Source organism: Cricetulus griseus, chromosome 10, assembly GCF_003668045.3.
Source record: "Cricetulus griseus strain 17A/GY chromosome 10, alternate assembly CriGri-PICRH-1.0, whole genome shotgun sequence".
NCBI classification, from domain to species: Eukaryota; Metazoa; Chordata; class Mammalia; order Rodentia; family Cricetidae; genus Cricetulus; species Cricetulus griseus.
This window is the reverse complement of record NC_048603.1, coordinates 30450216-30455612: the sequence shown is the minus strand read 5'-3', so window position 1 is coordinate 30455612 and position 5397 is coordinate 30450216.

Genomic DNA, 5397 nt, shown 5'->3' with positions numbered 1-5397 from the left:
CTTCACTTTATACAAAGAGTAGAAGAAAATAGAAGAGGTTAGAAGTTACATCGGTTTTTATTGTTCTCCATTGTATTATTTGAATTGATAGTTTTATATGTACATATGCTCACTAATGTGATTTAATTGTACCAGATTTTAGTCATAATTATAGGAGCAGATTGTGCTGTATAAATATATGAAGCTCCAAGTTGCTAACTTAAATTCTTTGAGCTTAAAAGTATATATATTAAGAAAAAGATAATGAGATTCAATAAGAACTGGCAGCTATGGTCATGTAGCCTATAAGGTAATGTTATGTGATGCTAAACCACAGTTCTGCTTCAAAATTCTCAATATTATTGTTAATTTGTGCTTATATTTCACACAAGAACAGCAATCGGTTGCCTCAGTTATTGTCTTTATTGAACTGTTCTGTTTGCCTGTGGATGTAGTTTCAATGCTGTCATGGTAACTGTAAATTTTCTACGCAGTTACAATAGAAAAGACAGAAACTTCTCTTGCATAAGACTTATTTTGTACCCACATATAAAATGGCATAGCCTTGGTTGGAAAGAAAACACTTAAGACAAGAATACTGGAGTCTGAGAGCAGAAAGCAAGGAAGCTGCTACTCACCTGCATATTTCATCCCTGCTGGCTAAGCTTTCATAAGCTGAAAGACGATATGCGGGGGAGAAAAGGAATCATCACTGCCTCTCATGTGTGAATCCTACAAACTGCAAAAATAACTGCCATGACGATATTATACTCACTGTTATAATAGTGGCATCAAGGTTACGGCAGTAACCAACTCACTTCCTTTTACTTAAAGCTAAGGCCAGTTCCATTAGATAGAAATTAGACCTGGCACTGTTTAAGGAATCAAGGACCTTTTGGTTAAACTGGTCAGAGAGCATAATGTTATACAATTCTGCTAAATAGACATAGCACTGGAATAAGTCCTAATGAGTTATTCTACAACTCTAGATCAGTGCATATTAAAACCTTATCAGAGAAGTGTAGACAGAGGCTCTGTCCCACCTGGTCCCACAGCTGTTTGGCCCCAAGTAAACACAGATGCTTATGTTAATTATAAAATATTTGGCCAATGGCTCGGGCTTCTTATTGCCTAGCTCTCTCTTAACTATTAACCCATGACTATTAGTCTATTAATAGTTTCTTCATGACCTTATCTTACCAGAGAATGCCAAGTGCATCGTATCTTCCTGGTCTCCCTTGAGACCTGTCTCTACATTCTGACCCCAGAATTCTCCTCTTCCGGTAGCCCCGCCTATACTTCCTGCCTGACTACTGGCAATCAGTGTTCTCGTCATCAACCAATAAGAGAAACATGTATACAGAAGGACATCCCAGATCAGAGAAATTTTTCTTTCCTTGTGGTCGATGTCAATTAACACAGAGACTCTCGAGTGGTCAATGTGCAAAGATTAAGACACTGTAGAGTGCTAGACTCCAAATCGAAGATACAGTTCACACTCTTTCTCCTTAAGGCTCAGAAATCTTGGCAGACAAAGAGGAGCATTATAAGAGGCAGAGGTGGTGAATACATTCAAGGAAAAAGTGTTTTCCTGACACAACTAAGTGATTGTGACAACATACAACATACAAAACATCTGGGCAAACAGGTCTGACCAAATTCTAGCAAGAAAGTACGGAAGTGGGCACAAATCTCACCACTACCTGAGGCACCATTAGCATTTTATAGCTGGGGGACTTTCTTTTATGGTGTGATACTTGCAGTTCGACTACACTGTGAGGCAACTATCCCCAAGAGTAGTTGAGCAGTACAAATGAGAATTGATGGAAAAGGAGGAAAACCTTCAAAGCTGCTTGTGAGGGAGGTGGAGAGTGGAAAGTCTGGATCTGAAAGGAGATGAACTAGGGTTGATTGTCATCACAATTCTTTATATGAAATTCTCAAAGAATTATTGCAAATACTATTTTTAGAAATTAATACAAGCAATCATGCTAGAAAAGAAGGTGAGGAAATTAAATGCAAAAATGAATTTGAGGTTTTATGTGTGGTAAAGAAGCTAAAATTATACAATGGAAAAAAAAGAATCTTCAAAAAATGGTGCTGCCATACTTGGATGCTGGCATGTAGAAGACTGTAGATAGATCCATATCTATCGCCATGCACAAAACTTAACTCCAAATGGATCAATGACTTCAACATAAATCCAGCCACACTAAACCTCTTAGAAGAGACAGTAGGAGGAACTCTTTAACAAATTGGTAGAGGAGACCACTTCCTGAATATTACACCAGTAGCATAGATGTTATGGGATTGACAATTAATAAATGGGACCTCCTGAAACTGAGAAGCTTCTGTAAGGCAAAGTATACAGTCAACAAGACAAACTGGCAGCCCACAAATTGGGAAAAGATATTCACTAACCACATATCTGACAGAGGGCTGATCTCCAAAACATATAAAGAACTGAAGAAGTTAGTCACCAAAACACCAAATAATCTAATTAAAATGTGGGGTGCAAAACTAAATAGAGAATTCTCAATAGAAGAATCTAAAATGGCTGAAAGATACATAAGAAAGTGTTCAACATCCTTAGCCATCAGGGAAATGCAAATCAAAACAACACTGAGATACAATCTTCCTCCTGTCAGAATGGCCAAAATAAAAAACAACAATGACAGTTTATGCTGGGGAGGATGTGGAGAAAGGGGAACAGTTCTCCACTGCTGGTGGGAGTGCCAACTCATACAGCCACTTTGGAAATCAGTATGGCGACTCCTCAGGAAAATGGGTATCAGTCTACCACAAGATCCAACAATTCCATTCTTAGTAATATACCCAAAAGAAGCACATTCATAGAACAAGTTCAACTATGTTCATAGCAGCATTATTTGTAGTATCCAAAACCTGGAAGCAATCTAGATGCCCCTCAACTGAAGAATGGATAAAGAAAATGTGGTACATTTACACAATGAAATCCTACTTAGCAGAAAAAAATAAATGGAATCTTGAAGTTTGTAGGCAAATGGATGGAACTAGAATAAATCATCCTGAGTGATATCACCCAGTCACAAAAAGACAAAATGAGCCTTCACCCAGTAGCTAATGGAAGAAGAAACAAATACCCACAGCTAAGCACTGAGCCAAATCCCTGGAATCCAGTTGCAGACATGGAGGAGTAATGAGCAAAGTGGTCAAGACCAGGCTGGAGAAACACACAGAAACAGCTAACCTTAACAAGGGGGAGCTCAGGGACCCCAGAATGATAGCTGGGAAGCCAACATAGCAGTGATCCAGATCCCCTGAATGTTGGTCTCAGTTAGGAGGCCTGGACAATCTATGGAGCCTCTGATAGTAGATTAGTATTTATCCCTAGTACACCAATGGACTTTAGGAGACACTCCACATAGAGGAATACTCTCTCAGGCTAGGGCATAGGCCCTGCTCCAAATGTTATGAGAGACTTTGAAGATCCCCCATGGAAGGCCTTGCCCTTCCTGGGGAACAGAAAGGGGATGGGATAGGAGGTCAGTGGGGGACAGGGGAGGAGGGGAGGGAGAAGGAACTGGGATCGACATGTAAAACAAGCTTGTTTCTAATTTAAATAAAAAAGGAAAAAAGAATGAATTTGAAAGAAGAGACGATAGAGATGATCACATGAAAAATACAATGATGAAGAAAAGATCCAATCAACAAAGGGCAATGGAAATAAGGAATACAGTAAGAGGAGAAAAGATGAGGCTAAAAAATAAGAGAATCAAAAACTATTGCAGTTGAGAAAGATAATTGAAAGTGGGTGAGCAGAATGGAGAAGATACTAAATAATTAAATATTAAAAACTGAGTGTTAGTTCTCCTACCTGCAATCTCAATCCTTGGCACCGAAGCACAAGAACCACAAGTCCCAGGCTAGATGGATCCTTTGGCGAGAACAAAAAAAGAAAATAGAAAGAGAAAGAAGATAAAAAAATAGAAATTATAAAGATAAGTAAGAGTGAAACAAGAGGACAGAGAAATTACACTAAAATTAGAATGAAAACTTAAACAGTTAAATATTTAAAGCAATCTGGTCTGTTCAAAAGCATGTAAGGATTGGAGGGAGGGTTTCTATTACTGTTCACTGCCATACTCTTCAGGATGGAGATATTGGTGGATGCTACAGGAAGCCATGATTCTATATTTATAATAGCCAAACACAGGTAGCAACACAAAATGTCCACCCATGTCATGGTGGGTAAGCAAACTGTGTCACAGTGCATGATATATATCATATTAACAATAACAATTATCTAGAGGATTAATTTAGTAAGCGCTTTTTTTCCCTCGAACAACTATAAACGTACTAACAAATGAATAGTATGTTCTTTCTCTAAACATACATAAACTTCAAGGAAAAGATAACACTATAATTATGGAGACCTTACAGAAAATAGGAATAGGCTTACGAATTGTTGAAGGGGGAAATCAACCTCAAATTTTTTATCAAGTATCCTGAATTTGAAAAATTTATTCACTCTGTTTCACTTTTGCTTCCCACACCCAAATACATCATTGGTGCTTCACGTGGCATTCTATGTGGAAATCATGGTTCATTCTATGTGGAATTCATGTAAGGAGATGATGAGGCATGCCTGGGATCCATCTCAGACTATAAAAGATAACATATGAGGCAGTGACCTGACACAGAAGCTTCTAGAATGTCAAATATCCCGGCCTTACAATCACGTGTGATTTGTTTCGTCCAATCTGGATTTTATTAGAAAGTTTGCACAGGAAATGTGAATATTGATTATGTGCTCTTTACCGTCTAGCAATTCCCTCACCTCATGCTCTTAGCTCAATGTTCACTACTGAGAACGTAAAGGACGCCTGACGTCATAATCCCTAGTTACGATGATGCTCAATCCTATTTACTACTCATATATTTTCATTTGGTGTCTACAAACATGGTAATCCCCAGTCAATATGTAGGAATCATCAAGCAATTAAAAATCATAGTATTACTTTTATCATCTAAATGACTATCATGTTGTTCAACATAAATCTTTAGCTTTCCTATGCTTATTCTCATTGAGATTTCCAAATCAAAATATACATATTTAAGGATTAACACAGAATGAGAATCGGATGGTTTCTTGGACAATTTGCTTTCAACTTTTCATTTAAAAAGAAAACATTCCACTTAAGACTAAGACAACATATTTATTGCATAGATTTGCTTTAATTTTTTTCATGAAAGAAACCTGCACTCCAAAATTTAATAAAACCTTAGGATTTACATCTATATTATAGGTATTTGCTTTTACAATAGGGTCATTTAATAAATGTATTTATGAACCTCCATCAATGGGTTAAGTCTTGAGGGCACAGAACAGAATGAAGAGGGTTTATATTTGTGGAAACCCTGAGGATTTTAGCTTCT